The following is a 19,519-nucleotide window of genomic DNA, read 5'->3' as shown; positions in this document are numbered from 1 at the left end:
GACGGGCCATAATAATCATATACAGTGTATATTGACAAAAAAAAAAAAAAAAAAAAAAAAAAAAAAAAAAAAGAAAATGTTTTCAATTTGAAAGAAGAAAATTCCTTAGTTTCATGGGGAAAAAAAGAGTTGACTGGAAATATCCTAGACTTATTTATGAGTTCTTACTTTGTCTTTTTTTCCCCAGCAGGAAGGTAAATTAAAATTAGACTTTGCTCTTCTATAAAACTATAATTCATAATAGGTTTAGAGATTTTTCGAGATATAGTCATCTTTCCAGTGTTTCCGGGTTAGATCTGATAACTCTTGCTGACCAGCTTTCAATTTACATCCTTATTATCTGTCCTGGAATTTTTGGCCATGGATATCTTGAGGAAGGGATAACAAGAAAATAATATAGGCTTACTATGGGTCAGTTTCTTAAAATTTACTCCTTGGCAAATTAATTCCATGAGCTTCATCTTCCTTATTGAGTAAAACAATGTCTTTGAACTATAGAATTGAAATAAAAGCCAAAATAAATTTTTGAGTAAATCACCTAGGAAGTATACCAGAAGCCATATACTATTCTAAGCAGAAACATAAAACAAGCTTAGTATACTCATATTTGTAGGTAAAGAATAATAGGGGACCATCAATCATGAGAACATTGTAAAAAAAAATTCAGAGGCATAAAACATAAACTATAGAAACCAGAAGGCCAAGCAACATTTTTAAATGGAAGATCCTCAGAAAATACACATAAAATACTCCACGAACAGAAATAAGTATTAGTATCTGTAAAAAAGAAATGCCTCAAAATGTGTTTCCTCCAATTTAATCAGTAACACAGAATTAACTCGCTAATTATTATGTAATAGGTGCTTTGCATGGCTGTACCTCTTGTACTCTAGTGGTTCAGAGTAGTGGTCTCAGCTTTTCTAGCATGATTTATGATGAAATAAAATGGGCACATTACAGGACTGTTTCAGTGATAACAATAAATTTACAAGGGATTAAATTTGGCTCTTCCCAGTAAAATTAACAGGGAATGATAAAATGTATTTTAAAAGTGGTGGTATCTTATACGTACAACTTTAAAGCATGGAATTCTCTCTGTATTCATAGTTCAAAAAACCTGAATGGTAAATGAAGAAGATATATTTTTTCTAACAGCTAGAAAGCAGATGTTTCGTGGAAGTGCTGAAGATCAGACAGCTAACTAGAGGAAGATCGATACTGAAACTCATTTAATTTCCAGATGCAGGTATGTTCCTTCTCCATGTGAAATTCTAAAAGGGAGAAAAAAAAATCTTAGAGATTTCTCTTTTATTTAAGAAAAGATCTAAGAGTAGTTTGCTAAAATCCATGCATATAAGAAAGATCAAGTAAGTAAGAAAGATTGGATATTAAAAGATGAGTGAAAGCATTGCAAGAAAGTACCAAAAACAAACAAAAAAAAGGGATAGAATTGAAATCAATATTAGATTGCATTGAATTTAGAGCCAAAAGAATTAAGTAACATAAAGAAGGGTATTTTATAAAGGGTAAATCCACTATGAAGATCTGTCTACCAAATAATATAGTGTCAACATTTATAAAATATGAATGACAAGAAAGTCAAAGAGTAATGTATAGAAACATATACATAGTAGGAGATATTAACTCATTGCTAATATTTTATAAGTGGTCAAGTAGACAAAACTTATGGATGTAGAAGACCTAAATATCATAATGAATAAAATAGATCTAAGTAACAGATATTAAACAGTAAATCATAAAAGAAAGAAAACATTTTTTAAGTGCTCAGGGAATATCAACAAAAATTGAAAATATTAGGTGACAATAAATTTTAAAAAGTATTAATAGCTCATATAAATGCTTCTTGCAGTATGAAAGGCAAGGCATTCCATAAAGCTTTGTGCTAACACAAAACACTCAGATACTGAGTAAATTACAAGAAATATAATTTTAGATGTATTGCTAAGCTCATAAGAAAGTTAAAAAAATCAGTGAAAACCAGAAAAATTGAAGGAACGCTAAAACTATATAGATAGGTGAACATTGATGCAGAAGTCGGTGCTGCCCCATAGGGCAAAAACTAATACTGAGAAATGAGAATTTTGGAGATTAGTAGCCACCCGGACTAAGAAAGGACTAAGTCTTGGGCCAGCCAAGGGATTGGGGGTTCCTGAGTCCATTTGAGACACATATGTAAGGCTGGAACACGTAAAGAGCCTGTAGATCTATGAAAGGATAGGCAACAAAATGTATACCACTCTATGAAGAGAACTTACTAAGAAATCAGTTTGTCTGTATCCTGATTCATGCAAGTTGGGGCTTTGAATTTATGCTACTTCATAGACAAGGGAATCTGCAGTTGGAGAAATTCAACAGAGTGGCTTCAGTGTGGCAGTATCCACAGGTACCAAAAAGAAGCAAATGTGAATCTCCTTGGGAGAAAAATATTCTTAGTTCAGGCTTTTCAGGATGTGACTCCTGATAGTTAAATTTAGCCAAATATAAACTTACAATTAAAGATTACTAAACATACAGGAAAATAATCCATTAAGAGCAGATTCAATAGAAAAAGAAACAATAAATTTAGTATTGCAAAGACTACTAATATTTGAATAATTATAATGAAACAATTATTTATAAAATAATTTAAAGAAATAAAAGATGATTTTTGAAATAAAAGAGCCAGAAGTAAGTGAATATCAAACACGATCAGGTAGATTTGGGAAATTACCACAGAGACATTCTGAAAAAAAATTATACTCATCAAATGTAAACAAAATAGATGAGTTTATCAGTATATTAGAGAAAGCTGAGAAAAGAATTAGAACTAAAAATAGATGATAGAAGAAAGTACAATAATGCAACATAGTGAAACAAAAAATAAAAAATATAAGAGAGATGTTAAAAAAAAAGAAAAGAAGAGAAGGTCTAACATATACTTAATTGGTCCCTGAAGAAGAAAATGGAGAGAATGGGAACTAGTAATTATTTGAAGAGATAATGGCTAATAAGAGACATAAATCCATCAATATAAGAAACAGGATAAATAAAAAAATATCCATACCTAGAGCACCCCAGTGTAAATGCAGAATAATAAAGACAAATGAAAGACGTTGAAAAACAGGTGGAAAGAAAAGAGAAGTCCTCTACCAAGCAAGGACAAAATTAATTCAGACTTCTCAATAGTAGAAGTGGAACTAAAACAAAATGGAATAATGTATAAAAATGCTGAGAGAAAATAACTGTGAACCGAGAATTCTGTAATCAGCAAAATGTCTTCCACGAACAAAGGTAAAATAAAGACTTTTTCAGATAAATAAAATAGTTTGCTAAAACAGCAACAATAAATAATAATGAATAATAACAATCAGAAATAATTTTCAAATTAAAAATAAAAAAATAATACTAACAAGGGATATATAAAGAACTGGACAATAATAGCAAGTAATCTAGGTTTAGGGTTTGAATCAGGCTAGAGCACTCCAAAATCCTAGTAATTTTTGGAAGAAACATAGAGATATACATTAACTATTGACTTTGTCATTCTTTACATCATGATGAAATATCAAGGTTAACCAATAACAGAATAGAAATGCTAAGTATAAATTTCAAGTTAGCAAAGAGGAAAAAGTGGAATAAAAAAATTAAAAGACAATCCAGAAGCTGTGGAAAAAAGAAACAGCAGTAAAAAACTCATTGGAAATCAAAAACACAATATATGACAGTGGAAAGAAATCCAAATATATAAATTTATTGGATTAAACTCACCAATCACTGAGATTATCAGGTAGTATATGTAGTCAAACTATATACTGCTTATGAAAGATGTTCCTAAAATATAAGCTAATAGAAAAGCTGAAGGTAAAAGAAACAACATAAACCAAGCAAATATTAACCAAAAGAAGACTGAAGTATCTAAACTACTATTAGAAAAAGCAGACATAAAAACCAAATCATATATAAGGATATACAGACTCATCACACAGTGATAAATGGTTCAACTTACCAGGGAGATATGAACATTTTAAACTTATAAGTTTGTATATCCTCCAAATGTATAAGGCAAAAATGGACAAATCCACTCTTATAGAGGGGGGTTTTCAAAAACATCTCTCTGCAACCAATAGGTCCAAAAAATTTAGTCAGGATATGAAATATTTGAACAACTCAATTAACAAAGTGGATTTAATGAAACTGCAATTATAGCATATGTATTTTCCTCAAGCAAACAGATTTTTATTAAAAAATAGCCATATAGTAGACAATAAAGCAAATCTTAACACATTTCAAAGAACTGGTATCACATAGATTACTTTCTCTGATTAAAATGCAATTATGTTAAAAATCAGTATCAAAGAGATATCCCCAAACCACTTTATACTTAATACACTACTGTTCTAAAAATTTTATCCAAACAAAACATGAAAATTAACAATAGTTTAAACTGAATGTCAATAAAAACACTTTATTTTATAACTTGATGGATACAACTACAACTGTTTTTCAAGGAATATTTATAGATTTCAATGCTTATATTAATAAAAAATAGTTGAAAGTTAATGAGTTACTAATGTTAGAAGTTAGAAAAGTAATTCCCAGGTAAACCTAGAGAAAGTAGAATGAGAAAAATGATAAAAGTAGGTAAAAAAACTGAAATGGAAAACAAAGGTACAGTAGAGTGAAACAACAAAGCCAAAATTGGTTATTGGAAAAGATTAATAAAGTACACAAATCTCTAGCAAGAATGATCAAGATAAAAAATAAGAGAGAGGAACAAATGTATGGAATAAAAAAGGGAACCAGCTACAGCAGAGATAAGAAGATAATATAATACTAAACACAGTTTTATTATCTGTAATAAATTTGAAAACAGAGTATATGGGGAAATTCCTGGGGAAATATAAATTGTGTATCAAAAATGGACATAAATGAAAAAGTAAACTTTAAATATTTCTAATATCATTGAAATTTGCGTTAGTATTTTAACCACTTTCCACAAAGAAAACAATGGGCCCAGATAGTTTTATAGGTGAATTCTCCCAGAGGCCCTCATGAATACTACATGCTTTCATTATGATCTCTGTAAACTCCACCTTAGGAGTAAGGACAAACTCAGGAAGCCTGAAATCTAGTCTTGAAACATTATTACCTGATTGGATCAAGGTGATCTGCCCCAACTCTAACTGCTAGCCAGAAGAAATTTGAATCTTCCCTAGATGATGAAAATGTTATTAAGAATTTCTCCAATTTTGCATTCATAATATCCAGCATTCAACAAAAACTGATCAGGCATGTCAGGATACAGAACCAAACGAGTGAAAATCAAGACAAAACACAGACAATAGAAACATACCCAGAAGTGGTCCATATGTCAGGGTTATCAGAAACAGAATTTAAAATATGTTTAAAAAGATAGATAATAAGACAATTTTATTATCTGTTACTAGAGACAGTCTTCTAATTCTTTTACCTTTTGTTTCTTTTTCTTACAGTGCTAGCTGAGTTCTACAGGATAATGTTGAATAGAAGTGATGAAAGTGAAAATTGTTTATGATTTTAAAGAAAATGTTCTTAATATTTGATAATTAGGCATGATTTTCTGCAATAGGCTTTTGATGGACAGTATCAGATTGTCTTTCTAATCCTCATTTAGAAAGATGTTCTAATGTGAAGGAATGTGGAATTCTGATTAATTAATTAATTAGCCTCAATTGAAATGCCAATGTGGTTTTCCATCTTTACATTTGTGAATTTTTCAATGTTAAATAATTTTTAATGGCTAGTGATGTTGAACATCTTTTCATGTGTTTACTCATTGTCCATATTTCCTCTTTGGTGAAGTGTCTATTTAAGTCTTATGCCTATTTAAAAAAAACTTTTTTTTAATTTCAATTTTTTTTTTACTATAGGGTTTGAGAGTTCTTTATATATTCCAGATATAAGTCCTTTAACAGATAATGTGATTTACATATATTTTCTCCCAGTCTGTAACTAGCATTTTCTTTCTCTTAGCAGTGTCTTTTGCAGAGCAAGAATTTAATTTATCAGTTTTTTCTTTTATGGATCATGCATTTGGTGTCATATATAAGACCTCTTTACCTAGCTCCAGGTCATGAAGGTTTTCTCCTATGTTTCTTCTAAACATTCTATAATCTTACATTTTCTATGTAGGTTCATGATCCATTTGATGTTAATTTTTGTATAAAATGTAGGGCTTAAGACAGTTTGTTTTTTGCATATGAATATCCAAAAGTTCCAATAAATACTATTTGTCCAAAAGCTGACAGTACCCTTTATCACATCACAGTATATTTTAATTATCTCTTTCCATGCCTGCTTTCCCATTGGAGTGTGTATTTCTCCTGCACTGAGTCTGCAAGTCATCTTTGTATCTGGGAATCTATCTTAGGACCTTGAACAGTTAGAACTCAATAAATATTGGTTGGATTGATAATAATAAAAAGATGAAGTCAAACTTTCTTGTGTGTAGTATGAATGTTAGGAAATACGAGGGTACTTCAAAACAGAATTAAAAGATAATACAGATCTTTCCATGAACTTTTTGAAGACTCCTTGTATGTGTAATGGAGATGTCTTTCTTTCTCTCTCTTCTCTTTCTTTCTTTCTTTCTTTCTTTCTTTCTTTCTTTCTTTCTTTCTTTCTTTCTTTCTTTCTTTCTTTCTTTCTTTCTTTCTTTCTTTCTTTCTCTCTCTCTCTCTCTCTCTCTCTCCCCCCCTCCCTTCCTCTCCCTCCCTCCCTTCCTTTTTTCTTCCTTTGTTCCTCCTTTTTTCTGTTCTTTCTTTCATTTCCTTCTTATAGAATATACTTCACCCATAGCCCTGATATTGTCAGGTGTATATATCCTATGACTGTCCATAAATGATTGAACTAGAGGTAGCAACATAAGCCAAAGTGGGCCAACTAGTTTTTCCATCCCAAAATTTTGGATTGAGACACAGATATAGCAGTTCATATTGCTCTGGGTTCTGGGTCTACAATATTATGTAGGCTCAATGGCTGAAGCCACAACATTGAGGTGGCAGTGATGTACCATGTAGAAGTGAAGGAGAAAATGGAATGGTCACTTGAGAAGCAAATGTGAAGACAGAGACAGAGGGGTAGATATCTGACTTCGTAGTTCTCCTCAGTCTCGGCTGTATTGTTTGAGAATATCTGTATTTAAAGCTAGCTTCATTGGGGATTTGTCTCATTGCAGTTTAACAGTCTAATCCAAGCAAGGAGGTAAGAACAATGTAACAAATAACGTTTAATTTAAAGAAGAACCTAGAGGGCAAGTAGACTCTATGAAATTTTTGTAATTCCCAAATGACTTAGTGCATATAAGGTTTTATTAAGAATTATATAAAAATATAGCTACTGCATACAGCCCTGCTGCTTAATTTAAATAACTTTAGTGCCATCGGGAGTAATGTAATAGTACTCTATTTGAAATATGGTCTCTGCTCTTCTAAAGATCCATTCATTCAGTGATTCAATTCTAAGACTGGCTGCTGATGATAAAAAGATGGACCACATGGTCTTCCCTTAGTAAGCTCAGAGTCTAGCAGGGGAGATGGAAATTAACAAATAATTATAATGTAAGACTCAGATATAAGTAAATAAGAAACAAAAGCAAATCACACCAGTCCACACATAAAGCCTGGACGTGTTATGAGCATTCATAAAATCAGGAGACCCCTGACATTTGGTGGAGTCAGAGTAGGCTTCAAGAGGATTTGAGATTTGAGGACTAAGGTATTTGTGTGAGTAGAGAAGAAAGTGGAAGTGTTAAAGGTGGAGGAGCTTTCTCTACATGTACCAATGTTGATAGAAATGTTACATTGCTCAGCTATTTTTGAAGGGCTTGCTCATGTATTCAAAGTTACACAGTGCTTTCCTATGCGTTATATTTACTTGGAATATGAATGGACAATGTGAGTAGAGAGTGGTAAATTTTGTCTAGAAAATGCTGTCAGAGTTCAGCTACAACTTTTGGGAAACATAAGAGAAAAGGAAAGATGTTACTGCCAGAGCTTGAGAAAGAAGCTGTTTCATGGTGTGTTGACAGTAATTTAATCAAAAAAGGTTATCTTCTGGACTGGCACTCAAATTTCCTTAGTCTTTCCTCATGATCAAGGGCATTCTTTGTTAAGAATAACATGCTGGCTCTCAAAGTTGCCTAGTGTGCAAGGAAGCTGCCAATCATATGCTTTAAAAAATGTAACAGCAGAAGGTTCTAAAGGGAAATCAAATTACAGTCCATTTGGAAATGTCACAATCAAGTGGTACCAGCAAAAATGAAGAGGTTCATTGACCATTCAAATTGGTATATAAAGAATTATGTGTTTTTGCTGCTAATCAAAGATAAAGCTGCCTATGTGGAGTCCGAGACCACACAGGCTTTAGCTAATGTTAGTGTTTACATGACATGCTGGAAACAAACTGGGCAATTACAAAGGCCCAGTCTAACAAGATCCTAACAGGCAAAATGCCCTCTGATCCAAATGTTAATAGCTTTGACCTTCATTGGTTTTTAATCTCATTTTGTCTGGCAGACTAAATGAACTCTAGGTTACACTGTATAGAAGAGTCTTTTTTGTTTTTCATTCTCTGTTTTTATTTTTTCTGATATTACAGGGAAATTGAAAGTCTGTCTTTTTTCAGTTGGGTATATCACTGAGTGTATGCACAGAAAGCCAGCTGATTGACGGTGCTTCAACAAAGGCAGATTCAGTTTGCAGCTGATAAGGAGCAAAGTCATCCATGCCATGTTTACAAAGTAGGCAAGGAGAGTGAAAAATTAGTGATAAAACAGCTAATCTTATTGTTTTGCTGGATGAGAGAATGGCACTTTTGTGCTTGCTTTAAGAGGAGCTGGCGTGTTGCCCCTCCTTCCCCCTCTGTGCTTTGGCAGCAAAACAATCCACAGATTCCCCAAAGTGTTATAGATTATAAAGGACACGGTAATGCTGGAAGGGTTTCCTACTGTTGAGTAGGGTACAAACTGCACCGGAGATTGGCTATTTATTCTATGTACCGGTGACCCACACTGCATAAACTACTGATTTTCTCCCTTTGGTGTTTCTAAAGCAAAAGGTAAATATTTGGGATGTCAGACTAATTCATCAGTGTTTAACTTTGCAACATATTTAAATGCTTAGTTGTGCTAAGAATAAAGTTTGGAACCCTTCGTGACAGCTCACGATTGAGCATAGGTTCTGGCGGTGGTAACTGGGCCTCTTTGAGTAATAGGCCATAGGGATGAAGGGAAAGATTAGGGAAGAGGGGTGTACTTTTGTTCTTTTATTTCATCAGTGTTCATTTAGTTCATGACTACTTAGTTGTAAGCCCAATAAAGGTGGAAGAAATAGTAGTGTGGTCACTCTTGGTGCAAACACATTAAAAATTGGTGTTTCTGCATTTCAAGTGTCCTGGTCATTACTTCATCATCTACTCAGTTTTTCTAAAGGTTAGGTAACAGATGATGTTTCAGTCAGAAGCATAACCCAGATTTTACAGTTTCTCACTATGCTGATTCCCATAATTAGTGGTGACCAGCAAAAACCTATAACTGAATCATTCACACTCATTCGTTTATTTAACACGATGCTCATTCAAGCCTTCGATGGGCCAGGTGCTGGTGCTCTTGAGGGGAAGAAAGCACTGATCACAATCTCAAGGAGTTTCCAGTCTTGTAGGAAGACAGTGAAGCAGACAAACAATTATGATACAGTATACTAAATTTTATACTAGAGGTGCTTTCAGAGCACAGCAGTACTCCTCACTTGGGGAGTTGAGGAAGACTTCCAAGTAGATGGTGTTAATTGTATCTTGAAGAGTGTGTTGGAGTGTGTCAGAAGTTAAGCAGTTCAGAATGACCAGAGCCCTGCTTCTCAAGCTGTCGTACAGAGTTGTGTGCCAGGAGGTATGTGGGCCACAGAATGGATATGGCTTTATTCATCCAACAAGGATTTATTGTTTATTCATTTGGCAAATATTTATTGAACACCTCATCTGTGCTAGGCACTCTATGGACATTAGGGATAGAAAAATAAAGTTGACAATCTTAAAGCTCATTACAGATTGTCAATTCTAGGGAAATATATCTCAAAACAAATACGTATATATTATTGAATAGAATGTTCAGATTTATTCAACCAAGCATGAATATTTCATATGAATTTTGTGCTTGCAAGAACTGCTTTTGACAATGCCCCTAGACCCCAGGAGAATGTGTTTAGTTTATTCTAGAATAAGGGGTAGTGTGTTGAAAGACTTAGAGAAATGCTAGTAAGGTATACATGAAGAACTGAGTGGGGCATGGGGTTGGAGAGGTAAGTAGGCACAGAGCATCTATAAGTTTGCATTTTCTATTAAAGGAAATGGAACTATAAGAGGATTAGAATCAGGAAAGGCATGATCAGTTTAGGATTTTAGAAGGATCACTCTGGGGGCAAGTACCCATAAGTACATCTGAGATCATGCTTTAAAAATATGGTACTTATAGTTGTTTTTCATTTTCTCTGCCTGTATTGAATTATTTGATGGTTTCCATCAATGTCCAAACAGCTAAAGCTAAGAACTGAAATGAACAATCTGCAAACACACAGTGCATAGGCAAGTGGATTTACCTTTGTGGGATTTCACTTAAAGTGGAGTCACCAAAAGCACAAATCAAATCTAAAAGTTGGGACCACCTTCACTCATACTTTGAATTGATTTAGCTTTTTCTTTAAACGATCTCAAAATATTTCTCATACAATTGATGGGCTATTTTTCAGAGAGAGATTGGTTGGTTGCAAGTTGCTGAAACCCATTCAAACTAGCTCAAGCTGCAAGGGGGGAATATATTGAATTATTGCAAGGGAAAACAATGTAGCCAGACCTTAAGAGGACCATAGCCGGGATAGATATGAGAATAAGTTTGATACCAATGCAGTTATTATCTTTCTGTATTTTTCTGGTGTATATTGGATATTAGTTTTATTCCTTGTTATTGCTGCAACAAGTTTTTTCCTTGTTTGTTTGATTCTTTTTTATGAGCATGTGTGTAAAATGTTCTCACAAAGCTATGTCTTTTTATTTTAAGCATCAGCAGAGACAAGACAATTTCAGTTTTTCAGGAGAAATTTTTGGATTGGCCCTTTTGAGTAGGGTGTCCACTCCTGGCAAAGTCAACTGTGACTGGAAGGAGGACTTGCAGCTTGCTGCCCTTTCATTAGGGCTGTGGAAGCAGGCTCAGGCTTCTCAGGTGTGTGAAGAAGTTCTATAGAAGAGGGCTTGGGGCAGAGTGCAACGAGTAGATGAAGGAATGACTGAAATGTCCATAACTTCCACAAAGAGGTTGGCAAATCCCCAGTATCAATGGACATGATTTTCCATTGGAGAAAACCCATTCATTCCTTTTCTAGATTTCCTTTCTCACTTTGTTGTTTTATAAAGAATAGATTGCTGTATTAGTCATGATTCTTCAGGTTGCAGTGCTAGAAAATGAACTCATATTGCTAAAAGACAATGCATTCATTGCCTGATTGACCTGGAATGTTTAGATAGTATGTGGGCTTCAGGCACAGCTAGATCTAGCTATTCTAATACTCTAAGCAAGAATCTGTTTTTGTCCCTCTCTAGGTGCTGCTTTCTTTGCTGAAGGCATCATTCTCAGATGGGGTCTCTGCAGTGTGGTGGTAAAGATGGCTACCACAAGCTCCTGACTTACATCTTGTTTCAAATGCTGATGGATATTGGAAGTATGGCTACTGTGTCTCCCCAAATGATTTAGTCTCCAAAATTAAAACACAAAATTAAAATAAAAATTGTTTTATTTCCATTTTCTGGCTACTGAGTTGAGTTTGAGATATGGTGTAGTAATTTTTGACCTGAACTTTCTAAGAACTCACTGTATTGTGTGTGAACATTACCAGTAAGATAGCAATGTACAAAATGGGAATATTAAGATTGAGGACTACAGAATGCAAGACACAATGGTATCTCATAATAGTTACAAAGGCATTAGCATAAGGCAGCTTTATTTGTTTGTGTCCACTGTGAAGCGCAGCTAAATTTGGTTTTTATTGATTTTTTTTTTGAAATTTACATGCCTTGATGTATCTTTTTCTAAATTCCAAAGTATGAAAATTCTTATTCAGCAGCTTTCAGAAGTTTTAAATTTTAATATTTCATATCTGCATTCCTGTGTTCATAGGTAGAATTTGTATTCTCCACTTGTATTTTAGAAAGATCGCCTACTATTGTGAGAGATAGATTGAAGGATATTGATGTTATAAGTGAGGGACTGTTAGGAGGCTGAGTTAGAATTGATAGTTGTCTAATTTGTACGTGGCAAAGTCTTGAACCAGACTGCAGCTATAAGAGTAGAAAGAGAGTATAGATTTAAGAGAGACATATTTATGTGAAAACAATTTTTTGCCAGTGCTTTTGCTGAACATTGCCTTTTTAAAAAAAAAATGTTAGCAATATAATAAAACTATGTCACGAAGTGGGCTAGCTAATTCTTTGACACAATTGGTTTTATGAATCATTTGGATAGGAGAATGCAGATTAGTATAATTTTGTTGAAGGAAGTAGGAGAATTGGAAGCAATGAGCATAGGAATTATTTATGTCTGATAGAAAGCAGGGTAGTGGAGCACACTTAAAGGAAGAGATGCCTAGAACAAGTGATGCCAGCTTGGGTGGGCTTTGAAAGAGAAGAGAAGACTCAGTTTTGATGGCAATTCACTGCTCATGCTGTGGTAAGGTTTCCTCTCATGGCTCTGTCTTAGGAACACAGACCGTTTTGTTTTCCTTTATCTTTCTAAGTGGTAAATTGTCACAGCAGCTATATATGCTCTTGCATTGGTTTTCTTCGGTACACTGAAAACCACTTTATTACAGTTGTGAGGATAATCCATTTAAGGGATGTTGAATTTTTCAGTTTCTTTTGGTGTCTACCCAGAGTTGAACAGAGAACCTTGGGTTGTGTTACAGGAAATTCAAGCATTGATTAGGAAGTATGTAAACTATGGTTCATTCTTTAAAAGCAGAATTAAACATCTTAGGTGACTTATGCAAGAAGAAAATATATTGAAAAAATTTGGGAAAGCTTGGAGTTGCTCATAGAGTCTAATAGACCATGCTTGGAAAAGAGAAAAATCCCGATAACTTCGAAAAGTCTGGTTGGCAAAACCACTCCACATTGCAGGCCAGATACTATCAGTGGAAAGAATAAATTCTTGCTTTTTAAAATACATATTTATTGAGTATCCACAAGAGCCAGGCACTGGGATCCTACAGGAAATAGACAAAGGCCCAGGTCTTGTGAAGCTTATATTTGAGTGAGGAAATAGGCAGTAAACTATTAAATAAGTATGTAACATCCTGAGTAGTGATAGGTGCTAAGAAGAAGAACGAAACAAGTTCTGAAAGGGAATATAGTAGCAGAAGAGAATAACGGGGAAGGTACTGGAGGCCTGGGTGGAGTGAGCTGTGGGAGGCCCTGTGGGGAGAGTGTGGCGGGGAGAGGGAAAAGCAACTGCGCAGTGTGACCCAGGGAGCATGGAGGGTGCATGGCCAGGGCAGGGGGCAGGTGGGGGATAAAGGAACCGATTGCTCCTCTGACCGTAGTCTCTTCCCTTAAGAGTTAAAGTGTCTGGAGAGGGAAACTATCAGCTGAGCTTAACACTGGTGTTTGTTCCTTGGCTGAATAAGGAAAAGAGGCACAGCTGGCAGGAGGACTTTATAGAGACCTTTTTAGTCCCTTGGAGGGGGATCAGGGCAGCTGGATTCACTATTCTTCCCAAAGGAGAAAATGTACGTATGGTTAGGAAGGAGGGTTAATGGTGGAAATTGAACAGCAAATGCCCCTATGACTAGTTAGCTTAAGTGGTCTTTAAGGTCCTTTTCAATACTAGGATCAATTGAGAGGTGGGGCAGAAGGAATGGAAGCAACAGGGGAAGCATAAAGAGCTGATACAGAAGTGAGAGGCTCTACCCTAGGTCAGCCCCTTCCCGGCTCTCTGACCTTCCACTCTCCTTTACCATGTTAGTAACGCTCAGGCTGGCCACAAGCAACAGAGGCACACCCTGTGGGTGGGATAAATGTAAAGGTAGACAATGAGGCACAGGCAAGTGGCTGCTCCCAGCTAAATACTTAGAGATGTGATATATTCTGGAGAAGCGATAGCAACTCTAGGAAGCAGCCCCTTGGAATGGGCTTGTCCGTCTCTCCCTCATTCTCAAGAGTCAGCTTCTTTCTCCCTCATCTACTGAAACTATCTGATTCTACCCCATTCCTAATTCCTCCTCTTGTTTTGACTCTCTCAGGACTTCGGCATGCCACCTTCTCTCCACAACCCCCTTCCCACCAGCTCTGCTTCACGTCTGATCTCCTCTGGGTGTCGGACATTCAAACTCTTTGAGAGAAGAGCTGATAGAATTGATTGGCTGTCCCTGTTTATTAGTCTTGCTATTGTTTGAATTTCCACAGGCTGCTGGCCAAGCCAGGTAGGACTGCCCTTGTTTCAGATACCAGCCTTGGTTTAGGCATCTAGAAAGGATGATGGGGTCCCAGAAACCAAGGATCATGCCTAAGGAACCCCTTATGATGCTTTATTCAGAGGAGTTGCTGGGTGTGGCAGGGGCTCAGGGTTTCTTAGAGTTTTTTCTAGTGCAAAAATAATACTAACCTCAATAATAGAATGCCTGCTATGTGACAGGCACTTAAAACACATTATTTCTGGCTCTGAAAACAAACTTACTGTGTATTATTATTCCTATTTTACTTCCAAAATCACACAGCTGTAAATGGATGAGCTAGAATTTAAATCCAGAGTCTATACTTTCTTCGATGACATTATTAAGAGTTCCTTTAGTATATAGATCTCTGTGTAAGTGAAAGCCTTTTTTGTAAGAAAACAGTGACAGCACAGAAAGTCCATATACTATAAAAGTGTCAAAATAATTTTTGACGGGCTGTAAGGCATGTATGCATTCATTCATCTATTAATTAATCTATAAATGAGTTTGGATGGATACTGTATGCAAGGGACTAAAGAAATAAAGTGATGAGTAGAAATAATCTTATCATAAACAAATTCAAATGGTTTTACATAAAAATAGTACTAACTGTGCTGTTTTGCCATCAGAATGTCTGAATGCAAACTATTATGAAAATCTGGCAAATACTTTTTCGCAACTTGCAAGATAGAGAATTGCTTAATAATGAAGGAACAACAGAGAAAGGAATCTTTTGGGAAAAAATGTTTAAGTAAAACATTCCTTGTAAATCTTGAAATAATAAGAGAAAAGGATAACAATGTTATCTTTTTCCTAGAGCTCATGAAAAACTTATTGTCCCCAAACAGTTCCTCAATGGTAACAGGATCCTGTTCTGTAAAGCCAAGTGAGTATATACTAAAGAAATAAAGGCTTCCTTTAAAATAATGCCATTTGCCTGGTGAAAGAATTGTCCGTGAGAACACACATTTAATATGCAAAAATATAGACGTTTTGTGTTTTTTCTGGATTTTTTTTTCGTCAAAAGCAGGAAAATGGTATAACAGGAGATAGGGGGGTATTGTATATGAGTCATAATTGCACAGTTATAAATTCACAGGCACCCAATCAAAGTGTGCCACTTTAGCTGACAGCTGAACATAACTGTACTGTCCTTGGCCAGTGAAGAGAAACCAAGAGAAACAGAAGCCTGCAGCTGGTGCCCCCTGAATGAGCCCCGGTGTAGTAATGAGTTTTCAAAATAACTCTTAAAGATCCTTAGCGGTCCTTACTTTTTAAAATGATAGAAGAAGTTACTGCATCTACATGTAAGATAAATGGCCAACTGTGGGTATAAATTGAAGCTGTTTGGAGAAATGGGTTGTTCATAGACCTGTTGCTTCTGCCAGATAGTTTATCATTAAACTCTGACCCAGCATGAAGCACCTAATAGTGCCCGCCATGGCCTCCCTCATGTCCTTTGACTGGTTTCTCCACAACTGAAGACCACCTTTTCTCTCAGCCTGTGGCTGGGCTGGAAGGCTATGCAATGTGAGTGTAATCACAGATTAGATTTTCTACTTTAAAAAAATTTTAAGCCAGTTATATTGCTGCTGTCATACAGAAATAGTCAAGACTATAAATATATCTACCAGGTATCAATTTAAAGACATAATGAAAAATGAATCAACAATGAATTCACATATGAAATTACTGGGTTTCATCTTGCCCTGATGAAATAAGGTAATATTTATTGAAAACAAAAATGATAATCAGAATTGAAAAAAATCCCGTCAGAAATAGAAGTTCTGGGAGGAAAAGGATCATAACCTGAGGAACTTTGTTTCTTTTAGTTCATGAATTTAACATTAAAAATGTCTATTGATTTTATTTTGTTTTTGAGGCTATAGGTTTTTAAAAATTCTTTCTTAGGAAAGTTGTCACCTACATATCATGTAGGGGCAGCTATTCAGTTAATGAGAGGACACTGTGAACATGAGATGAAGAAGAAAGATCCCATGAATCATAAGGAAAACAATCCATGGCACTCTGGTTTGTGCCATCTCGAGACATGATAGATAAAGAAGTGAAAGATCTGGCTGGTTTTGTCCAGGAAGTTTCCTGAAGATGATTGAAACCTTGATTAGCCTGAGCTGTGGACAGAGGGAGAGCTTTGTCGTTCTCTTCCTATCTCCGGCTTGGTGGAAAATATTCACTTTTGTGTTGGAAGATTAAGAAGAAAATCTGGACCATCGTAATCTTTTAAATGGTGACACGACGTTAGGATTAAGTTGCTGGAGGCTTCTTTTTAAGACATACAGGGGAGGCTCATCAGGAGGGCACACCATAAATGTTGCTGATGCCTGATCACCAAATGCTTGAGGTATTCAGCTAATGTTTTGCTAGAGGAAGTAGGATTTTGTGATTAACTTTTTAGGAGTGTCGGGAATGCTTTTCAACACATAGGACACATGTGACATTAACCACAACATAAAAAAACTCTTGTATGTCTTCTAGGTCAAGAATCAAGGGCTTAACATTCTCCAAATCCCTGGTGATGACAAGCAAGTTGGATTTTAAAATTAAGACAAATAATTCCTAAAACAAAGTGCCCTTGTTCTGTTGTTTCAGAGAAAGTTCGTACAACTGACATTATATGTGCTGTGAGTGTTTCTTTTTTGGACACTAAATAATTAGGTGCACTAGAGAAAAACCTTTTCTAAGAGTATAATTTGCTTCCTTCCATCTTTAAGTTGATGAGTAGATAATTAAAAAAAAAAAAACCAAAACACCCACTTCACCTTGTCTTTATCTCTGTTCTTATTGTTTATGCAGATGTATTCTGAGGATATTTTTGAGAGAGGTCCTGGAGACCTTGGCTGGTCTAATTATATCACTGTATTATAGGGATTGCTTTGGCCTGAGAGCAACCCAATCCAACTTGCAAAGTTCTGAATACAAGAGCTGCTCTACCAAGGCCAAAATCTCTACAGCAAAGACATGCAGCATAATTAGCTCTTTTGATATCCTCTTGAACAAAATGTCAGTTCAGAAACCTGAAGTGTTTGCTAATGACAAGGGCCCAACTGTCCCGTAAAACTAGAAAAGTGGTGTTTGTTGTCTATTTCAGGAACTGGAAATGAAAATCTTAATGACACAGGAAATGCTCTTCAAAGGCCAAGAAGTCTTAGTGAAAGATAAGAGGATCAATCAGTCTTAAATACGAGTTTACTAAGAGTAAGAGGCGGGATGCTGCCAGCTTGGATATGTATTTCAAAAGGAATGAATAAAACCCAGCAATAGTGTTAATTTTACTTTGAAGTATATAATGAAACCCCTCAAGTACCCAGACTTCAACATCCCTTTCCCAAAATGACCAAAATTTCCATTTTTGAGCGTTTATCTTTCTGCCTTTTTCCGTTCCCCAAGTCTTAACGGAATTTAAAAAGAGCAGCTAATAAATGAAGTATACTTCAGTTCTTGTAATGGATCGGATCAGAAGGAAACTGATAAGATGATATTGGAAAAGCAGGTGGGGGGTGGAAAAGCTGCAAAAGTGCTAAGCCGTATGGGTTCAATTGATTCCTGGCGCAGGCCTGCAGTCCTGGGGTTGCTGCGGCTCAGGGGAGGGAAGCTCTCCCTGCTCCGTGAAATTGCGATTGCGAGCTCTTCCCTAGGGCCTGGTTACCAGCAGGGCCAGAGGTGATAAGGGGGAGATAAGGCCAATTAAGAATTCTGACGGGGAAGCAGGAAGCAGGAGCCGCAGGGTGAATTCCAAAGGGGAAGACGGGAAATGAGACTGTGGGTCACTGTAAGCATTCAAGGTAGAATACAAATATGAGTTTTAAGCTCACTCTAGAGAAACTCATTTTAGTGGAAGACAGGATCAAAGGAGGCTGAGGCTTTGCGATGTGGTTTCTGAAGGCAAGGCACGGGGGCAGAATAACTGAGTAGAAACTTATCATTAAAACCTAGCCCGGTGCTTATCATCTTTTCTGTGTTCTTGGCACACTTTGGGATATTAGAAATGTTAGTGGCATACTTGAAGGAATTGAAAAGCTGAAAACAAAACTAAGCAATTCAGCAATAATTTCAACACAATCACTGCTACAGTGTAACTATAATGGCACAGTGTCCATAATAACACCCCAGTGATTGAGAGCTGGAGGTGCCTGTGGTGAAGAGTAGACACATTGAGGTCTGGATACTGGCTGGGTGACCATAGGCCCATTACTGAATGACAGCAATCATTCTGCATCTGTAAAATGGAGCGGAAGAGTAGGACCAACATCAAGGGGTGTGATGGAGTGGTCACAGCCCCTGACACTTGTGAGTGCTCATCATGTGTCCCCTTGCTCCTCTGTCTCGTCACAGGTCCTTGTTTACTGTCCTGATAGCACTCCAATGTGCTCCAGAGGCAAAGTGCTTACCTGGCTCAGTCAATACGAGATCTTGCTTGGGCAAATGTGTGCTGCCTTTTACCTTACTCGTGGCAAGTTGTAGTTCTGCTCTTACCAAAACACACTCGCAAGATGTCCTACCTGACATCCACTAAAAGTAAAAGTACATACACTTGCATAGCAAAGACAAACTTCATACATTGAACAAAATTTGGGGGCACATCTGAAAAGGATTCACAATATACAAGGGGCCTGGAGCTGGATTCAAGAATGAACTTTGCAGGGAAAAGATAGATTTGTTTTCCTCCTAAATCAAGGCTTTCCTTCTCCCCCAAATAGTGGGCTGATAAATTACTTAATTGTTCTGTCTCCAAGGTGAATGCTGCCAGGCACTGTAGAAAGTTTTTTTTGTATATCATCTCATTTTTTCTTTCTTGAATGCAACCCTTTAAGGCAGGAAATATTATTGCTTTAAAAGATCATTTTACAGATAAGGAAATTTAAGGATTAGAAAGCTTAAGTAACTTCAAACCCAGGTCTTTATGACTTCAAAGCTTCTGCTCTAACTCAGTGGTTCTAAGTCATCAGCAAACGTCAGAATCACCTGGTCGCGGAAATTCAAGCATT

At 36.0% G+C, this 19,519-nt stretch overlaps 1 long non-coding RNA gene across 2 annotated transcripts in view; it reads left to right on the top strand.

Moving 5' to 3' along the window:
- Window positions 1-11,812, top strand: part of LOC103600970 — a 41,074-nt gene extending 29,262 nt beyond the window's left edge. For both annotated transcript variants that reach the window (XR_551427.1, XR_551428.1), the window contains exons 2-3: window positions 1,156-1,246; window positions 11,629-11,812. This is a non-coding gene — a long non-coding RNA (uncharacterized LOC103600970). The remainder of the gene's footprint in view (window positions 1-1,155; window positions 1,247-11,628) is intronic.
- Window positions 11,813-19,519: the final 7,707 nt, after the last annotated feature.

The sequence above is a fragment of the Galeopterus variegatus genome, unplaced genomic scaffold (genome assembly GCF_000696425.1).
Source record: "Galeopterus variegatus unplaced genomic scaffold, G_variegatus-3.0.2 Scaffold3524, whole genome shotgun sequence".
Taxonomy (NCBI): domain Eukaryota; kingdom Metazoa; phylum Chordata; class Mammalia; order Dermoptera; family Cynocephalidae; genus Galeopterus; species Galeopterus variegatus.
This window is presented reverse-complemented; position numbering and strand designations above follow the sequence as displayed.